The sequence below is a fragment of the Macrobrachium nipponense genome, chromosome 3, assembly GCF_015104395.2.
Source record: "Macrobrachium nipponense isolate FS-2020 chromosome 3, ASM1510439v2, whole genome shotgun sequence".
Classification (NCBI taxonomy): domain Eukaryota; kingdom Metazoa; phylum Arthropoda; class Malacostraca; order Decapoda; family Palaemonidae; genus Macrobrachium; species Macrobrachium nipponense.
Window position 1 is genome coordinate 118,618,398 of NC_087202.1, and position 20,935 is coordinate 118,639,332.

Genomic DNA, 20,935 nt, shown 5'->3' on the forward strand with positions numbered 1-20,935 from the left:
CGGATGAAGATGATCAACGAGAATTGTTACCAGGCGATGAGTTTTCTGAAACCACAAGGGGAGGATTTGCAGAAGGTGGAGTTGCAGTCCTTTCTGGTGTTGACAATGGTGTAAGTATATTTATATTGAACTTACTGTTGTATAGTAGTTAATGCTAGTGGAATTCTTAAAATGTGAAAGTTATTACTATTGCCTGGAAATATTTATAAGTACTTTAAAAACAGACAAGTGAAAAATGTATGTATACTTTATAATGTGTCATGGAGTCACAAGATATCCTTCCACTACAGCAAGTGCCAAGATCTGGATCTGGATCGGGATATTCACAAGTTATAGGGTCACCAGGGGCAGGAGGAGTTCAATCACCAGATAGGGGTTTGCTTTGAGCTTTCACAGTGAATCCTCTACATCTAATGAACCAGCGTTTCAAGAGGTAAATATTCTTACCCACTTAGATATTTGCAAGTGTGGTTTGATATATCTTTTTCTCTACCATATTACAGATAATACAGTTGTAATGCACTCAATCATTTACTGGATATATCTTTGTTTTGACGGAAAGGACTTCAGTGCATTGTTTTATTGTGTTCATCACTTGTTTACATAAAAGATCATGTGTTCATGGATATTTGTCATTTGCTGCTTCTAAAGGGGTGACAGATGTTCCTTTTAAGTCATTCACCCAGTATTAGTCATGAATAGTCTTTTGTGCAAGTGGTTCCCTAGTCACATCTTGTTCAGTCCTGAAAGACAGGCCGCACTGTGTTTGCTCAAACCATGCATCATCATCCTTTAAGATTCATTCCAGGATTTGCATTTTATTTGTTTGTTATGATGTCCATCCATTTTCATTTTCATTTGTGTGTTCATTTACTTGTTATTATGTTCTTCGTTATGATGACAGCTTGTAATGATTGTGAATTTATATTTTTTGTGCATTTTTGTCTTCATAGCTGGTGGCATCACTAGCAACTTATTATTAAATACGTACTGTGGTTTCTGTTTTCATATGTTTCCGAGAGTAATTTTCATTATTCGTTTTCATTGCTTATTAAATGTTTCCCATCAGGTTGCATTTTGTTACTGTAGTCATAGGATTCCTTCGGGGGTGACTTAGTAGTAATATTGTATATTGCACAGCTGTGCTATGTGCCGATTTCGTAGTGACAAGTTACCTTTTGTTCTCTGTAATAAAAATCTTGGCTTAATTTTCTGCAGAGATTATTCCTTATTTTTATTTATGATCTTGTCATTACGTTGTAAGTGTGTGACTATGCTCATTTTGTGAACCTGTTAAATCCCCATTCCTTGTGCCAGTGTAATTGTGGGGTTTTGAGTATATAGCACCTCTGTGCATACACAAATCATAATAACACAGAAGGCTGTGTTGAGCAGAATATCTAGATTAAATTTATACAGATCCAGTGCTTTAGAAAATATGGATATTTTCAGTGAAATGTGGAATTAGTTATATGTTCTAGTCTTTATATAGTGAATTAGGAATACTATCTAGAAAAAGTATGTAAACAAGTATGTAAACATGGTGAACAAAGTATTTTGAGTATGAGAGTAGTGTGGCCACAATCCACATTTACAGGTTAATTAGATGTTCCATGCAAAGTCTTACAGGCGGAAGGTACAGGAAAGTAGATTTTGTTAACATTACTGTGTTTTCATGATACATAAGCCCTCAATTAAACAGTGTGTGTGTAAACTGGCATTTAGACATAGTAGCATAGATGTTCTATATCTTAAGAGAACTCCTACATGGAGAGTAGTAAAATTACATACAGCCTGATTGGTTGTTGGTAAAACCTACTAGCAGATTTGTTTTTTGATTGTCTGCTAACATCTCTAACTTTGTCCGTATTTTGTGTATGTGAAACCTTTCAACGGTAATATTTACATAATTGTGATAGTATCCCATAAAAGAAGCTTATTTTGAGTTCGTTCTTTCGTAAGTTTATAAGGTTCGTGTCGCTTAATTTGAGATTCATTCATAAGGATGTAATAATCATGTTTACATTATTAGAAAAATTAGGCTTGGTAAATAGGATTCCAGTGATTTTTTTATATGATTGTTGATGATATTTTTGGATGACATATTTTTCAGAAATCATACAGCAACCGTACTATCCACCAACAACAGTCGTTCCTCATGATGATGTAATACAAGCAATGACCTCTTCAGTCAACCCTGTGTAAGCCTTTCATTTTATTACTGATTTTAAAAATGAATTAAGAATAACAATATTTTGTACCACTTGGTGTATAATTTTGAAAGTTTTCTGAAAAAAGCTGAAAAGCTCATTCACTTTTATCTGTTATTAGCAAAGGAATTACAGGTGTGCTCTGCACTTCATCGGTAATTACAATGTAGCACTATAATATATGTATAAGTATGTAGTAGAAAAAGAAAAAGCTTCAACATATTTTGTTCAAAGTGTGGAAAGTTGAACTATTATAATATTTTGTTCAAAATGTATTATAATATTTTGTTCAAAATGTAGAAAGCTGAACTATTACATCCTACTAATTCTGTTTATCTTGTATAGGTATGTGGTATGGTGGAAGAGGTTTGCATATTTTCAGTCACAGACTGCTGGAGCTCAGGTCTCTGAAATGGGATTTCAAAATAATATTCTAATCATGGCTGTATTTGCTGTACTACCAACTGCAGAACTCATCAGGTCATATTTGAAGGTAGTGTATGTTTGTACAATACAGGATTTAATGGTATGCCGTGTATCTTTTTTTTTTTTTACATTTATAGAGTTCATAGATAGTTTATGTTCAATTTTGTCTATCAAGATCCAGTGTCTTTTCATTTTGTTTCATGATCCATTAACTGTTGGTGAGAGTTGGCCAGAAAAATAAACCAACTTGCATCATCTGAGCAAATATACATAACTCAGTTTGGTGCTTGTATCATACTATTATGAATAGATTCATTCTTCAATTAAAACTCATGCAACCAGATATCAGCTTTGGTATAAATTGTGGAAATCATGACAATTAGGAAAGTGAATCTATGGTGAAAGGCTAAGTAATTAAACCTAAATGAACCATCCGTTTACAGAACAAAAAATTGTGAATGGTACAATTTGTCATTTATTCAGTTTTGTGGATATTTTAAAAATGTGATATAAATGTTATATTTCATAGCAGACTGATATATTTGATGACTGATATTGTCAGTCCACTTCTTCAAAATTATACAGTAATAATAATAATACTATTTTTGGTAGTTGCTGTTAAGTCCTCAAAGATTACTCTTTTCCATGGTCTATTCAGAACTCCGTGGTGACCAGACTAATGTCAAAGAATTCTCTTAACTGGTCTTGTGGCCAGATATTGTGTCGTAATGATAAGCATTGTAACACTTGATAGAGCATAAATGGACTCAGGATAAAAGGGTATTAGCAAGGCTAATACCCAGTTCACCTACGCAAAATCACAAGAAGAAGAAAAAATGGTTGTACACATATGTACAGTAGTCATATTATTTACATACTATGTACCAAATTCTGACCAAAATGCCATTCCTTTCTGTTGGTCAGTGTAGGATGATGCCTTACCCAAAACTCATGTCTTTTCATCAGGGAAGTGGGAGGTTTTTGAGACAATCAAGCAACTACCATAAATAGGTTCAGGAAGTGGGAGGGTTTTGAGGACTCAGCAGCTACTACCATAAATAGGTTTTTCCTACGTCAAAACCTGTTTTTTGATAGCGCAGTCGCGGTCTCATCCTCAATGAAGTTTACAAAGAAATTGACAGGTGACAAAAAGCTCTTGGATCCTAATTACAACAGCCCCATGAAATTTTTGGTCCAGGGTCAAGCCACTAGTTTCAAGGTCCCATTCTTAATTCCAAATACCTTTAGGTTTGGTAGCAAAGAACAAGGAATTAAGTGCAAACTTATGTTTTTTAAGGTGAAGTTCTGTGGTGACTTATCTAAGCATCCTGGGTATGGTTACAATATTGTCAAACCTTCCCCAATGATATTTAGCATACTCACCTCTTGGGAAGATCCATAAGTGCTGCTATAGCACTATGGGTCAAAAATATCTATGCCACTTACCGATACAAAGTGTAGTCGAATTTGTTTAAGCTCTAGGCAAGTGTTGCTCGAGTGTAGGAAAAAAACACCTTTTGGGATGTCTGCCATGACCTCTAGGTTAAGCTTAAGTGCATAAACTGGACATAATGTTTTATCTGCTAATTCAAGTTTACTGAAAATAGGAGATTTCATTCTTGAAAGACTCCCATTCTTGGCCAGGAATGACATGCCAGAGGACAATAATGATTGATGATCAGCTGTTTGCATGCTGTATTGTCCCCACCTAAGAGAGCCCAGTTTGCTAATACGAGCTCCTGATGCTATTGCATGGTTTGTATCAGGTCCACTGAATTGAGAGACTGATTGAAGTCTAAGCACCTTGCTCAGGGACCAAGTAATTAAACCCTTCTAGGGCAGATGTTTTGTTGTGCAAAGGACCACAGAAGGGAAGTGACAACTTCTATACTAGAGTCAAATGACAAAATCATATTTCAGTGGTTCCGTTAATGCTGCCTTGTATTCCATGATTGTTGTAACTGCAAGGCATTTGTCTTCAAAAGGGATAAGAAATTTAAAAAATTGTTTTCCTAGAAATTTTGACTGGGCTCTCGTTATGGATACAATGTAACTACGTATATCTTCCATACGTACAGTACTAAACCTTGAGATATGGGTTTAATTCGTTCTGTAACCGCTCGTAAGTCAATCTACTCGTATGTCAAACAAATTTCTCTCATTTAAAATAACTGAAATAGATTTAATCCGTTCCAGCCCTGTGGAACATCCCCAAACCATCCTAAATTGTGAAAAAAGACATGTTTTTAATTAAGAAACACACATTATACTTTACCAATGCAAAACAAAATATATGAAACAAAAGAAAAGGTGTTATTTAGTAGTACTGTATTCTTACCTTGGAGACAGATGAGTGCGGCTAATGGAGGTGAATGGTGGAGGAGGAGGGAGTGAGGGAGGAAGCGATGCAGGTACTGTAGACACGTACACTAAAACAGCACTTTCCTAACACAATGTAAACTAAAATTGCATTTTCATTCATTACTTTAAATAAATTGTAAAAAAGAAATGCACTTTTTTCTTCCAATCGGCATAAATAATATGCACCTTTTTGCAAATTAGAGTCTCCATCACTGTATCCTCTGCCAGCTCCTTCTCTTTCACCCACACCAGCAGAAGCTTCTCCATTTCTTCATGGATATTTGTCCTTAATTGGTACAGAATTGTCGTTCCTTTTGCTTGGGGGTGTGTTGTTTCACTTTTGATGCATCCTTTTCTTTAAGAGGGTACAAATTGTAGATGTTTTGCAATTGTACAGCCTTGTCAGTTCAATCACTCGTACACTATGCTCGTGTTTTCTATTATTTCTTACTTTACTTCTATTGACTTCATTCTCTTCTTCTTCTGATCACTTTCCTTTATAGTCACTTTCTTCGGCCCCATGTTGGCCCAAAAAAGTTCAGTAAAAAGTGCAAAAATTATGCAAAAATCGAGTACAGTGCACAAGATCTGACTTGACTCTGCAGATAACACATGGGAGTGAATGAGATGCTGGTCGCGCTGATCCTGGACCCGTGTGCACCAACTAGTGGCAGCCTTCCAAAACACTCGTATCTCTGAATTCCACTCGTACCTCAGACCAAAATATGGACCAAGTTGCAGCTCGTAACTCAAAAAATTCATATGTTTGGCTGCTCGTTTCTCAAGGTATTATATTACTGTACTTGTATGCCAGATATATGAAGTTTGTAATTTTTGCACTAGTACCAACCTAGCGCAACATTGGATGAGTAATTTTCTCAGGCATGGATAATATTTAATTTTTTTTAAAAGAAAAAAAACCACTCGTGAAGGTCTTGGCTTAGCAAATGGAGGATCATTAAACAGTGGACAAGTTTGAAATTTATATCTTTTGCCAGTTATTAGAGTATAACAGGAACCAGTCCCTGGTTGGCCAATTTTGGGCTATTAAGTAAGCTGTTTTTTTTTAGTAGGTTAGGAGTTTGCTCAACACCTTTGAAATCTGGAACTATGGAGGAAAGGGTATATCGTCCTCCAATCCAGTCTTGTACAAAGGCATCTCTGCTGCTGCTTGCCTGGCAGTTTGTGATTTTTCATATGTGATGAATAGCTCCACTTCCATTTGTGGAAGCATGTTGGCTATTTTATGAAAGAGTGGTTGTCTAGTTCCACTCTGTTGATGCTGTCATTTTCTTTGATAAGGAGTCTACTATTACATTGAGAGACCCTGTAAGGTGAATTGCAGAAAATTACCACTTCCTTTCTTGCCCCATTGAAGGATGGGCTAGCATTACCATACTTGGGAGGTGAGTATCATCCTGACCTCTAAATGTTTACATTAGTCATGTCTAGAATCAACCAAATGTCTCTCTTCTGGAGTTGGAGTTTTTTGAGATTTGATATGACAATTCCTCAGAGTAGCTGAACACCTCCCTGCCACCTGACGCTCTTCCCAACCTGTCAGTAAGGCATCTGTATGTATTGTCATTCTTACAGACTGAGGAGTCAGGGTGACCTATATCACCAGATTCCTTCTGGGATCAAGGCTGAAGTATCTCCCCAACTTTTAAGATTTTTTGATGAGGTTGGTCTCGTACCTTGTTTGTTGCATGCGATAGCTAAAATTTGTTCACATTCATTTGTTTATTGTAATCCAAGTATTGGGTCTATTATTGATGCAAATAGCAACATTTGGAAACAGGGCTGTGCAAGGCACATTTTGAACACTTGGCTCATTCTGTTTCGAGTATGATGGGAAGAGACAGTGAGCTGTGAAAAGTGTCCCAACATAGTCCCAGTTGGGTGTGAGGTGGGATTTTGCCAGTTTATCATAAAACCTTTTGACTGTATTCAGTTGACCACTGCTAATAGGTTTTTCAAGCACATTTTTCTTCTGGGCCCCCAGATTGACAAGTCGTCTAGTAGGTGGGCTATTAGTTGTTGTACATATTTCTGATTCCTCTAAGAACTACTGTTACTAACTTTGCCAAATCTTAGGGCAATGTTTAGCCCTCAGGGCATGGATTTGAATCTGTACATATCTTTCCCTGGTCCAGAACCTTAGGAGGGACGGAAGGTAATGACAACAGGGACATGGTAGTATGCATCTTTCATATCTAAATCCCTTTTAGAACAATTGAACGCACTAGGCAGTGGTAGGTTATTAGGAAATTTGGCAAACAGTGTGCTTGTTCAATGTTGATAGGTTTTGAATTGCTCTTCATTTGGAGGAATCCTTGTTGGGGACACTTAGAGACGTGCTTGTTGAATAATATCCACATATTTCTCTATGGCTCCCATTGGAAGAGCCCCTTTGCTGAGGGGGAGGGGTGAGACTGTTTCCACCCCATCCCATTTGAAATTAATGTGGTGTCATTGAAGTTGACCCTCAACCGTACAATTCTTATTGGTATCTACCTTTTCTTCTACCTCTGCCCTTGATAGGCATTCCATTTGTTGCTTATCTTTTTCCTATAAGAGGATCCTTGGACCTTGTGAAAAATTTTTATTGCTTTTGTCGTTGCCCTTTCATGAGGCATCATCCCTTTTGAACACCTACCTGTTCTTTGAGGGAAAAACCTTTTGGGGTGACTGAAGGCTTACAGTTTTTAGCGATCCTTTTTGGGTTGGGCAAGGGAATGTTTCAGATTTTGTTTTCTAAATTCTCCATTTTCCCAAAAGAGAGCGCTCTAGTACAATTCAGTAGGTGGGCATGCTTGTTAAGTTTTTAACCACAACAGACTCCTCAAGCAGGTCCATACAAAAAAGATTATCAAGTAATAATAAAGTTACATTGGAAAGTGAATAGTTGGAGCCCTCCAATGTGTCACAGGGTTCTCATAAGCCTTGTGATGGCAACTAGTACGAAATTCTGCTAAGGCTATTGCCTCTGAGATTCTTCTCATAGGGATCTAAAATTGCTGTGTAGCTGTAAATAAAGGAGACTTTTCCCCTTCAGAAGGGAGCTGCAGTGTTGCCTATTCCTTGGTGGAGTTTTCTGAAACTGGATGACCAAGGCCAAAAATGGTCTGGTAGGCGGTCAGACCCGCCTTCATATTTGTGATGTATTAAACTCGGCTTATGGAGAAAAATAGGACCAATCAGTGTTCAGAATTCACTTGAGGCAATGACATCATTATCCTAGTAGTCATTCTTACTGTGTGCGTGATAGTTATCCCAAGTAAGGTATATTTTTATTATTCTTAAAAGACAATTTTTTATGCATGTCACAAATTTTTTCTATCAGTTTATTTATGAAGTACATATGTTGCCTAAAAATAATGCATTTATAAAAATCTATTTTATTGAATAATGAAAACTGATGAAGTATAACACTTTTGTATGCAATTTGTATGATTCATTGCACGGCTCTTGAATATGATATTCGATTTGTAAACAAACAGACGATTATTATTATTGTACCATTTTATTTATGGCAACTTGTACATTTTTAGGCGTTAACGACACTAAAAGAGTAAATCGCTAGGCTATATCAAAATCTCTTCGATAATTTGTAGGGCCATAGGCCTGCCATTGAATTTATTATATTCAACTTTTGGCCTACTCACTTGGGACATTGCAATCTTCTTATGGCCATGCTGTAATTGAGGGATCGAAAGATGTGACAATTTACTGAAAAAGCCTATAGTTCTATAATTCCTGGATGAGTAGCCATAGGGATAAATGTTTGATTTTTTTTTCATTGATTTTTTTTTCATTAAGTTACCCTGGACAAAATTCACTGGCCTACACAATATCTGTTCATCAGTTTTCCTTATTTATTAAAGTAGATTTTTATAAATGCATTGTTTTTTAGGCAACATAAGTATTTCATAAATAAACTGATTGAAAAAACTCATGGCATGTATATAAAGTTTTTTTAAGATTAATAGTAATAATATACACTACTATGGATAATCATCAAACACACAGTAATAATGAATGCTAGGATAATGATGTCATTGCCTCGAGTGAATTCTGAATGCTAATTGGTCCTATTTTCTCCCGTAAGCTGAGTCTTAACACTGATCACAAATATGCGACCCGCCTGCCTGAATGTAAACACTCCACTCCACTTTGCCTTTCAGCCCAGGCTTCAGATTGAGGGATGGCATGAGGTGGGCATTAATGTAAATCACCACAGGATGTATGATTAGGAAAAATACAATTTACTTTAAAAAATTGTGATTTGTTCCTACACGTTATACAAACCCTCGGTCCTTTACATTGGGAAGACTCACTGATCGGAGGGAGGAATCTGAATGAGCTTCTAGAACTGACTGGAGTGCAGCACACCTGGGGTATTCTTCCTGGTCGTAAGAGCATGGAGTGCCCTGCCTCTGACAGCTTGATGGGAGTATAAGAGATGCATGATCAAGAGTCAGACCTCTGTGGCTTTTCAAAATGATTGAGGAATTGGCATTAAGGCAAAGTTCTGGGGAGGGTTTGCATTATTGCCAGTCTCCTTCCTCCCCTTGCTAGAGGAAGGAGTGGGATTGCTTCTACGATTCTGATAAGAAAAATAGAAAGGAAACTGGATGTGTAGGCTTACCACATCAAATGCCCAACCAGCAAGTGTAAGTTCGAGTTCTATCCTCAACCCGAAGGAAGAGGAGTAGAACAGGGAGGAAGAAGGCGGAGAGGCCCGTCACCCTGGCATCCTTCTCACCTCTAGAACTGCACCCCATAGGTGAGATGCAACTTGTCCTCTTGAAGGAGCTGGGTAAGACCTACCTGAAGGAAGAAAGATATACATATAAATGAGGTCCTAATCAGACAGCATCTAGCTTTCAGTCTGACATATTCTTCGGAATGTGATGAAAGTACCAAGGCACTTGCACTGTTCACTCTTTGAGAGAGCGTACATTTAACATAGCCATCTGCAGAGGAGTTCCTCACGATCTGGTAGGACTTGGAGGAAGACGTGTTATTAGACACCTCTGCATTGGAGGCCAGCAGTGGAGAAAGGAATTGACATTCAATGAAGGATGTCGATCCTCTGTAGGTACAGCAACACACCAAAGAATAAAAAGTAATGGTTGATCTGGATCAGGCAATGCAAAATCCAAAATGCAGGAGATCATGAAGGATTCGCCCTTCGTCAATAGATGCCGAATGATTGCGCATCTGAGACGGAATCACGACATGACACTGCCTTTGAAGGGTGATGTTGAGAATGAACAATGCGAATTGTCTATCTTCTTCACCAATGCTGGAAGGAGATGAGTATGGTCTTGGAAACCAAAACTCTGTCTGATGATTCTCGCTAGGTATGTGCACGGTAGACAGGACTCAAATGCCTTTTAGACCAAGGTCCCTGTGATGGCAAGACAGAAGTTTCTCATCAGTAGTTGAATCTCAACTAAGGAGAAACAATACGACTTTAGTGAATGATTAAAGTGGATGTGGACCTATGTCTTCACAGTTGAATAGGAGAGAAGCAAACTCTCATGATTCTGATCATGGAAAAAGTCCTATCGATGACACCAACTAGTTAATATGGCTCTAATCCCTGGCATGTTACAAAGGACTGAAGAAGGTACTATTCCACTATTTTCATTGCTGCTTGGCGAGAAAGTCTATGCTTGCAATGAAGGCAGGAAGACTTTAGTCATGAAAACATAGGGATTTTCTGCTTGTAGAACTCCTTTTGAGGGTTGATCAAGGAGGAACTCTTCTATTTACCCTGGAAGCAGAGCTAGTCGGGTGGGAACAGGTGGAGCCTTCCGTTATCCATTTTTAATAATTGAGGGGAACAAAGAATAATTGAATATCCTACAAATTAGAAAAATGTTCATTAGAAGACAAAACTCGAATTGTCTGAAGAAAATCATTCCAAGTCACCGCAGCAGCTGATGGGTCAGTGTGATGAAGTAGAAGATTATAGACCTCTGTTATACCATGCAGGTAATACAGGATAGTGAGTCTAATGAGGCATATCTCTGTCTAAAAATTCTCACGTGGCAAATATGTAGTACGCACATGAACCTGAGGCGAGAATTCTGAGGCAACCTAAGACCTATTCTGGGATGGCCTGGCAAGAGATTCGAATTGAACCCTTGACAGAGGAGAAACAATACTAAGATGAACAGAAGCTCAGAGAGAAAGCAGAACTCGCCCTCGCTCGCCTCTGAATTGAGTTGCCAGTTTGTGCACTCCAGCCCATCTTGCCTGTGGTTGGAAATTAGTACAGGAAACCAAGACACTTTGAGAACACCAGAAATTTCTAGGAATTCAATTGTTCAGTGAGACCTCCGATTCTTGTACATAAATAGCAATTACTGGGGAATGTGCTGGAATGCGTTTGGCTTATAGAACTATTAGTGTATGCAATACAGATACACGATCGAGCCACCTGCACGTCAACTGAAATGAGAGGGAAAGAAACCCTCTTGTTTGGTGGCTAGTACGACTTGGTAAAGAACTACATCACATCAAACAAAAAAGGGATTTTGACGAAGGAAAAATCTAATTTGCTGGGTGATTGGGGCCGTCGTGTCGCCCTATGAAAGTAATCCTTAATATCATCTTTCTAGGTAAAATATCCTAAAATTACCAGAGAAAAAAACAATTAAGAAAAATGTCAGTAACGACTGACTCGCTCACTCTTAAAAAAGAAGTGTCGGTATGAAATAGGGGCGAGTGTGGAACACTACCACGAGACAAAACACCAATTAGAACTTCCTATCAGAATCCCCCTAAGAGAGAGCCGATACCAACGGGCGATGCAGCCTCTACTACTACTACTAGAGGCACGCCACGGACAGCAGCGCCCTAGCGGTCATCCTTAATTAAAACAAATTACATCTTGTCCTGCAAGGGGGGGAAAGCAAGCCATAAAAGGGATGGGTTTCATAGGGCGACACGAGCCAATCACCCAGAAATAGATTTTTCCTTCGTCAAAATCCCTTTTCTGGGCTCAGCTCGTGTCGGCCTATGAAAGAGTACCAGAGAAACAGACAAGATGGAAAAGGAAAAAATGAAAAACATATTAAAATGATGGATATAATATAAGTAAATCAATACAGCATACAAAATAAGTACTTAAACTAACTATGGTAAACAATAACAGAATGTTAGTAAACTTAAAGTACTTAAAAGGTAGTAACAATAACATAATATGCATGTAAAATAAAGAAATTGTTTGAATTTACTTATTTAGAACATAAAAGTGCAATTATATACATATATGTGTCCTACCCTAGCATAAAAATAAGGGTAGGTACACTCAAATCCATCATTAATACAAATAATACAATTAATTCAAATATATACAAACACATTGTGACTGAAGTTATCACAAGGCTAAATGTAAAATTTATACAAACATATTGTGGCCTAACCTAGCATAAAAATAAGGGTAGGACCACTGGAGTACATATCAGTACAAATGTGGCTGCCCCTAGCAAAAAAATAAGGGACAGACCACTATAACACACAACGGCTAAGGCTATGATGATGAGTAGCCTGGTGATAGGTTGAGGCATGTTGGTTGAAGTAGGTAGAAAGGAGACCTGGATCAATACTACAACTACTAAGCAGTATCAGGGGAAACTATGTTTCCCGCTGCTACTGCTGAAAACTTTAAAGATTCCAAGGACTTTAAATAATGCCGTTTAAAGACTGTCGGGGATTTCCATCCAGTATACTTCCTAAGATCCTCAAAGTTCATATGTTGGAAATAGTTAATAGAGGTGGCTACTCCCCTGATATCATGTGCTTTTGGGAATGACTCAGGGTTGGCTTGTTTAATGAAGTAAAGGATTTGTTGTCTAATACCTTTAACTGACAAAGTACCACCTTTTTCTCTCATGAAGAGAGCACCCGAGGATCTAGAAGAAGTACGAGATAGAAAGGCTCTAAGGGTTGATACTGGGCAGAGAGAAGGATCCTGTGGAAGTGGGATAACCTTCCAAGGAGCCCACCTTGCAAGAGGATCTTCATTTTTAGCCAAAAAGCTACGATCCGGAGCAAGTAGAACTTCTCCTGATGGGAGGAATTCCACATGACCCGCATCTCTGGATAGAGCCGACAGTTCTGAAATTCTTGCTCCTGAGGCTAGACTTAATAAGAATAGGGTCTTCCTCAGGAGCATTATGAATGTACAAGATGAGTTGTCAGTATCTGAAGCTAGTTTGAGAACATCATTCAAGAACCATGAAACTGTAGTAGGCCTCTGAGAGGTCTAAGTCTAGCACAGGCTTTAGGGATAGATGTGAAATAGATTCAGTTAAATCTATCTGAAAACCTACTTGAAAGATTTTCTTCAAAGCCGACTTGTGAGTGGTAATCGTGCTAGCTGCTAAACCTTTTTCAAATAAAGATCTGAAAAGGATAATAGCCAAATTAACTGTCATGGTTGTAGTGTTCGATTCTCTCAAGAAAGATGCTAATTTCTTAACAGCTGAGTCATATTGTCTGATGGTTGACTCTCTCTTATCTGATTCCAGGAAGAGAATATTCTGTGGATCAATGTTAGCATCTTTATTAGCCGCAAACTTCATGAAGTCCATAAAGTTAGGGTCTGGAGAGTTCCTGAGGAAGCGAACACAGTCCTCATTTGTACTGATTGTGATAGTTTGGGCTTGGGGATCCGTTGAGGTCGGAGACCCAATTCCAAGAGAAGTGGATACCAGTTGCTCTTGGGCACCAGTCCGGTGCAATCAGAGCATACTATCCCTTTGAAAGACCTTAGTTTGTCTAGGACTTTCAAGAGAAGATTCACTGGAGGAAAAACATAAATTCTCCTCCATTGATTCCAATCCAACGACAGGGCGTCCGTGGCATAAGCCAGAGGGTCCAGGTTGGGGGCCACATAGCAAGGGAGCTTGTGGTTCGCTTGTGAGGCGAAGAGGTCCACTTGGAGACCTGGGACTCTCCGGCCTACCCACTGGAATGACCCGACGTCCAGGGACCACTCTGATTCCAGAGGGACTGACCGGGACAGGGCGTCCGCTATCACATTTCTTACTCCTGCCAGATGAGTGGCAGACAGATGCCATTTGTGTTTGCTTGCTAATGCAAAGATGGCTATCATGACATGGTTCACATGCTTGGATTTGGACCCTCCTCTGTTGATGCAATGAACTACTACTGCACTGTCCAAAACTAGCTTAGATGAGACTCTTTCGGGGGAAGCAGTCTCTTCAGAGTAAGAAATACTGCCATTGCTTCCAACACGTTTATGTGGAGCTGGCGAAATTGAACTGACCAAGTCCCCTGAACCTGTTTGAACTGAGAGTATCCCCCCCAACCGGACAGGGATGCGTCCGTGTGAATGGTTAACATTGGGAGGGGATATTGAAGGGGTACTTTCTTGGCTAGGTTCTGTATTCTTGACCAAGGCCGTAGTTGGTTGCGGAGGATCTGTGGGATCACTGACAACTTGTCTCGATATTTGGAGTTTGCTTTTGACCGCCAAATTCGATTTATATCTTTCAACCTTGCTTTCAGAAGGATATCTGTTACTGAAGCAAACTGAAGAGACCCTAGGATTCTCTCCTGGTTTCTTCTTGACGTTTGTTTGCACTTGAGAAATTGCCTTACAGATTTTGCTATTTCTTTCCGTTTGGCTACTGGAATTGATAGATTGTGGGAGGACAAATCCCATTGGATTCCCAGCCACTGAAAACGAGATTCCGGAACAAGTCTGGATTTCGTTTTGTTTATCTGGAACCCCAGATGTTCCAGAAAGTGAACTACCTTTTTGGTAGCTTTGAGACATTCCTCGATTGTTGGTGCCCAGATTAACCAATCGTCGAGGTATGCCGCTACCATGATTCCCTGAGCTCTCAATTGTTGTACAACCACTTCTGCTATCTTTGTGAATACCCTGGGGGCTACATTCAGACCGAAGGGCATCACTTTGAATGAGAATGTCTGACTTCCTAGCCTGAATCCTAGGAATGGGCGGAACGAAGTGCCTGGCTATAGGGATATGATAGTATGCGTCTGTAAGATCGATGGAGCATGTGACGGCTCCACGCGGCAGTAAGGTCCTTACTTGCGAGAGGGTAAGCATCTTGAACTTGTCGCAGCGAATGAAAGAGTTTAGCTTTGACAAGTCTAAGATTACCCTTCTTTTTGTTGAGCCTTTCTTTGGCACGCTGAATAAGCGACCTTGAAACTTTAGATGCTTGACTCTCGCAATAGCTCCTTTCTGAAGGAGTTCTTCCGCGTAATCTATCAATTCCTTTGACGGTACCTGACCTTGTGAATGATTTGATTGGAGGAGGATCTTGGATCCAGCTCCAGCCTAATCCTTTGGACACTATGCTCTGTGCCCAACTGCTGAACCCCCACCTGTGGCGGAAGAGAACAGCCTCCCTCCTACCTGGAGAGCCTCATTGCTGATGGGCGGGTTGGCCACCAACGCCCTCCTCTGAACTGCTTACTCCTTGCGCCCCTTCCTGCGCCACGGTGACGAAAGTAACCTCTCGCCCTACCCCTCGATTGAGAGTAGCCTTGAGCCTCATAAGCAGGGTTAAAGGCAGGCGAGATGGCATAGGAGTCGAAGGCTGGGATTGCTGGGGCACCAGGAGGAAAGGCTGAGTCTGTTTAGATGTAGCAGGTTGTCCTTGTTGGGTGACTGGGACCGCCTGCACAAACTGCTGCTGAGGCTGGAGTTTTTTATATGGCTGAACCTCCTACCAGCCTTCCTTATGTTTCTTGCCAGCAGTGGAAGCGTATTTCCCTGTTTCTCTTAGGAAATGCCCCACCTAGCTCTAAGCTCTGGTTGAGTCTAGACAGCTTCGTATGAACTTCGTTCACTGCTGACTCTGGGAAGAGATCACGCTCCCCAAATGCTGGCAGTCCAAGAAAGTCTATTAGGCTCGTGCCTGATAGTACACTCTTGAAGAACATGCTTCCGACAGTTCTTCCTGGCTTGGAAGAAGTCAAAAGCGTCTAGAAGAACCGTGTGAAAATGTGCTTTCGCTAAGATCTTGAATAGCGGTTCGTTCGCATAAGACAGCGCCCAGCCATTCTTTCCGTGATTACCGATAGAGTTAAGGGACCTGCCAAACCTAGTTCGCGCATCGAACTCTGCCTGGATTAGGGAGTCCGGTAGCCTAGGCAACTTCTCACCGAACTGGTCCATAGCGCAGTCCGGCTTGAGTTTACCCTGCGTGAAAGTGGCTGGCAGGTTTTCCCATAACTCTCCGAAGGCGGGAAAGAGTGGAGAAGTGGACTCCGACTCTCTCAACTGTGGAACGGGCTCATCCTTGAGGACTGCCTGAAGAGCCTTCTCCACCAATTTCGTAGTGAACGGAAGAGAAACCTCCTCTTCCGTGGCGAAAATAGTGAAGGGGCTCTTATAGGCCTGGAGTTTAGTGTTAGTACACTCCCAGTCCTCAAGGCGTGAACCCATTCCCCGTTGGGCGTGGTCTCTACTGTAGAGGACAGACTCCTTCGCGATCTTGTCCTCCCTAGTCAGAGCCGTTGGCGTCAGCCTAGCATACCCGATGAAAGGCTGTGACAGACCCGGAGGATAGAACTCGAAGTCCTCAATCCTTCGAGTGCCAAACTCCGGGATGGAAATCATCCCGTCCTTAAAGGGGGCGTAGGCCGCTACTCTCCATGGATTGTCCATAGAGAAAGATGGCAGAGAGTCGTAAGACGGGAGTTGTAGGATCCCCGTTGCTAGAAAAGCAGGGGATACTGGGGGAGGAGCCTGGGATAGCCCAGTCATCCGATCCTCAGTCTCTCTTACTCTATTCGAGAGCTCTTGGACGGTCTGTCCAGTTTGAGACGAGTGCTCGACAATTGTGCGAACATCTGCTCAAAGCGGGTTCCCCAAGCTGAGATTTGGGACCCAACCATTGCCCCTACCTGCTCCATCATTCCTGGTGAGACAGGAGAAGGAACGCAGGAGCTGGTGCTTGCTACCCCTGCCGGCATAGCCGGAGAGGGGACAGCGGAGGCGGGAGAAGGCAACGACTCGGAGGTAGCGCGAGCTTTCTCCTTCGAAGCCTTGCCTCTGGAGCTCTTCGACTGGGAAGAAGCTTGGCTTAGCCTTTACCGCGTCGGCGTAAGAAGTCGATGACTTCCTCGCCGAAGAAGACGAAGACGACTTCCTGGAAGTCGACTTAGACAGTCTTAGGTCTTCGGTTCTCTCTTTCCCTTCTCCTTAGGAGGTACAGAGAGAGCGGGAGTGCGGCTAGGGATCTCAGATCCCGAAAAGCCTTGGAAAGAGGCGGAAGAAGAAGGGACAGGAGAAAGATCCAGGGCGCCCAAGGAAAGAGCTTGGGCGCCCGACAAACCTACCTCAGCCAACAAATCCTCACTTACTACCGACCATCGGCTCGAGATTCAGGTCCAGGCCGGCGACGTCCGGAACTGGCTCCTGGGCTGCTACGAGCCCCAACGACTGCTGGAGATCTTGCTGGATGGCGGCTATTACGGGGGCGGCGGACAAGGGGTCGACGTAGCCCGTCGACTTGCCCGCAGGGAAGATCTGGATGGCCAGCTTTTTATCCAACATGTAGGGCCTGGCCCTTGGCGGCGTTCTTTCCAAAGCCGCCCACCCACGCTTTCAGGGTGGCGAGGCGACTTCCCTCACACCGCTAGCCTGAAAGAAAGGCTGAATTAGCTACCAGTTGCGGACAGGGTTAACAAACTTACGAACTAAAAGTGTTAGTAAATTGATAAACAACCTTATAATGGTCTTACCCCATCAACCAGCTGACCGACCAGGTCGTAGCAAATGGTGCAGGCCTCCGGATGCCAAACGATGGACTCGTTGAACAGGGTGGCACAAGGGGCGTGAGACCTGCACTCATCATGTCCGCAGGGGTCATGCAGCGTCGCGTTGCAAGCGAGGACCTGACAGTTGGTAGCCTGTAAGTGGAAACGTACATGAGTACAGAGTAAACACTTACAGCCTAACATATGCTCCGCTGGTGCCGGAGCGATAAAGTTAGATAAAACCAGAGCCCTGCTAAAATACGTGTGGTAACCCATGTTGGAAGAAAGGCTATGGCTCCGCCAGTGGCGGAGGCACGCGAATCAACCAACTAGGAGTGGTGGTAAAGGCAACCACAACGGATAATGGCGGGGATGGTTGATAACATAACATAATATTAAAACACAATCCATTATCTTAAATTAGGGTATATATCCTTAGCAGAAAAACAGTGACAACATCAAATCAACTTCTCTCCACCCGTCTACTAGAAGAGTGCGTAGGTAAGGGTAAGCTCCCTTCCGGTAGCGGGGGGAGAGATATAAGGATATAGTAGGCAAGCAAACGACCATCCATAGTACCCACCCTACCCGCTAGCGGAGCCAATAACCTATAAAACCAAAGGGCCCCGGCTGCGACGGAAGGCTCCTTTCGTATCGTAAGGGAGGTGGCTGAGTAATGGGTATGGGGGGGAAGGAGGTCCCGGTGAAACACGGCGGGAGCGAGGAAAGGGGGAAGGGATGGCCTACTCCTCCCCACCTCACCCACTACCCGTATGGAGACCGGTACCTCATGATGGTCGCCCTAAACCCCCTGCTGGTGGAACCCCCCCCCCCCCAACCCCCCCGGTACCTCCGGAAGTGATGAGAAGGCTATGAGGTTGTTATGACAACCAAGGGGTCCCCCAGCTCCTCCCTACATCAGAGAGGGAGGGAAGGGGCAGGGTGAGGTGCTATGGAACACGTGACCACTAGTGGCCTAGGCCGCGATCACCACAACCGTGGTAGGGCCACGTGAACCAAGCTGTACCAATACATGGAACAAGCACCTAGGCTAGCCTAACACCCTAAATAATAATAATAATAAAATACATCGAAAGGTGGAAGGGACACTTTTAGGAAAAGAGAAAGAAGCCCAGGAGGAGGCAACTATTCCAAGAAACAGTAGCCTACTCGGAGCCAGCGATAGCCGATGTAGAGCAAGAGCCGGGATGCTGGGCCAGAATAAAATAATGATAGCCCTAAATACCAAGCTAAGAGAATGGTAAGAGGGCTGAACTAGCTAAAACTCGATGTAAAACAATGAACGTGATAAAGTAAGCCCATAAGTATAAGAAGTCCCAGTATGGAGGACCGGGAATTCTTACGAGGCAGCATGGCCGCCACGAGACAACCGGAACGTATATGACCTATAAAAAGGAAAATACGTGTACCCGGAAGCTAAAACTATGATAAAATATTACTTATGAGTTACTTAACTTAGCCGTGGCAATTGCAGAACGTTCCATCGTTGAAAACGAGATAAATCCAAAATCACAATAGCACGAGAGAAAACTGCGTTCAGACGGCTGGCGCTAAAAATTAAGGATGTACGCTAGGGCGCTGCTGTCCGTGGCGTCCTCTAGTAGTAGTCAGTAGGAGGCTGCATCGCCCGTTGGTATCGCTCTCTCTTAGGGGGATTCTGATAGGAAGTTCTAATTGGTGTTTGTCTCGTGGTAGTGTTCCACACTCGCCCCTATTTCATACCGACACTTCTTTTTAAGAGTGAGCGAGTCAGTCTTACTGACATTTTTCTTAATTTTGTTTTTTCTCTGGTAATTTTAGGATATTTTACCTAGAAAGATGATATTAAGGATTACTTTCATAGGCCGACACGAGATGAGCCAGAAATGACATTTTTACAATAAAATAAGATTTATGTTCGCATACTTACCAAGTAGTTACATCAGCAGAACCCTCCCTCCCTCCCTCCCCTCTCATTGATAGAAGGGCATAAACACTGATTTTTGTGCCGAGCTGGTTCCTCTCTCCCTCGGTATTTGGGGTGGCAGGTATCGCCTAGCCAAAATAAACTAGCAATACTGCGAATTTGAAAAATTCTAGCTGCCAATGGATAGAAACTGCAGCTATACTATGACTATTTGGTAAGCATACTTAAAATTTTATTGTATTATAAAATGTCATATTTCAATAGTCTATTAATACTATCCAAATTTAACTACTGCATCTGCCAACTTGTTAAATTTTGTTTCTTCAGTTTACAACATTCTCAATCATAAGATTCCTGTTGTATGTTTCCTTATCATTGTTAACTTTAGCAGAAACTTTTTCAGCTTTTTCTCTTTTATAAAGTTACATTTTATTTGAATAGTTGGTGTTATAGTGTTGGCCTGACAAAATTTTGAAAACTTTTCAATCATAACCGTACACCAGCATGTATTTTCAGGTATTGTCCTACAATGGTGATGAAGATCAGTGTTTTTTCAATTCTCGCTGCCTCACTGGAGCTTGGATATTTCATGATTTTGCACGGGTATTCACAAATATTGGGTATATTTGTGGTGGAATTGCCTTCTCACGTATAGTTTTGAGACACAGACTGCTGACCTTCAGGGATCTCGGTCACCCTACAATAGTATGTAAGTCCTGTGTAATAAAAGTATTTGTTTTATTTTGAAAGTATGTTGGGGTAGAATTTGCTATAAAAACTTTAATGTTATTTTTATAAGATGAAAAGGATTTGTATAATTATCAAACTCATTACTGTAGCAAAATAATTATTCCCGGCCCCAATTTCAAAGTCACCTGATTATTAGACATGTTAGTGCTTGCTTGAAAGAAAAAATTTGACAGTAACCCATTACATATCCTTATAGACCACTATGCTTCTAAAGGCTTAATTGCCTTACTCTTGTGCCTTTTTGAAACAGTTTGCAGCTCTTGGGGATAATTTATGAAAATTGTTGAATGTATTCTAGAATTCTGTCAACTTACTTTATACATCCACCTTTCTCTTTTGCTCATGCTCATGCATTAAATAAGTTTTAGTGAAACCTATTGTTTGCCAATTAGAAAATCAGCATCGCGAGAAGGTTTTTACCACCATTACGTTAGAAAAAGACTATTGCTGTGCCATTTTTTTTTTGCATGTGTAAGAG

General features: G+C 41.4%; 1 long non-coding RNA gene across 1 annotated transcript; it reads left to right on the forward strand.

Moving 5' to 3' along the window:
• The first annotated feature begins 2,111 nt into the window (after positions 1-2,111).
• On the forward strand, positions 2,112-20,406 carry LOC135222274 (uncharacterized). The gene is made up of 3 exons (XR_010316257.1): positions 2,112-2,201; positions 2,556-2,703; positions 20,224-20,406. It is a non-coding gene; the product is annotated as an uncharacterized LOC135222274 (long non-coding RNA).
• The last annotated feature ends 529 nt before the right edge of the window (positions 20,407-20,935 follow it).